Source organism: Formica exsecta, unplaced genomic scaffold (assembly GCF_003651465.1).
Source record: "Formica exsecta isolate Colony F162 unplaced genomic scaffold, ASM365146v1 scaffold476, whole genome shotgun sequence".
Lineage (NCBI taxonomy): Eukaryota > Metazoa > Arthropoda > Insecta > Hymenoptera > Formicidae > Formica > Formica exsecta.
Genome location: NW_021851998.1, coordinates 61,498 through 62,376, shown reverse-complemented (window position 1 = coordinate 62,376; position 879 = coordinate 61,498).

The window sequence follows — 879 nt, the reverse complement described above, 5'->3', positions numbered from 1 at the left end:
AGTTATTTTACATTTTAATCTGATATATTTTGACATAAAAAATAAAATATCTCGTAAAATATTTAGTTTTCGATAATCTTACCGTAATACTTTTATGTACAGAATAATAAGATCAGAATCAATTAATATCATCAGAATCTCTATTTTCATTTATATTTTCATTACGTTCTAGTGAAGAATCCTCATAGAAAATTAAATCATTGTCATTGTTATCTTCGGAATTAGCTGCAAACAAAAGAATATGTATATTATGCATTATATTGTATATGCATAAGAATATGTATTACAACTTATCAATTTATAGAATCTATTTATAATTTAATTTATCTGGAATTTACTTATTATTATTATTATTTCTTACCATTTAAATACTGCGAATCTTGAGAAATTTCGTTTGGGGTATCTGTGCAAACACTTATTATTTGTGGAGTCTCTGACAAAACTGAAGTATTTCCTTGTTCAAGTTCTTCCAGCAAATTCTATATACACGGATAATAAGTACATTTGTAAAAATACTGCTTCCATCGAAAGAATATGTTGCGACAAATATCGTGACTTTAAAAGTTTATAAACATTACCTCCTCATCAGAGATACTTTCTGCGCAATATTTACTTCCTTCGACATACTCGGCTCCTATTATTCCAATCACACGTAGCTCAAGTTCAGTCAGTTCAGGTTGCATGATAGCTTTATTGCCTGTTAACCCCTTTGCCGTCCGCAAATCTTTTGCTTTTATTGCAGTGCGACTTTTAAAGTCCCTCCAAACCTTAAACATATAAATAAACCCACATGTTATACAGAAGATTTTGTGCATAAGCACTAATATTAATTAGAATAAGAATTAGAAATATTCCCAGTAAATGTTACATAATATAATG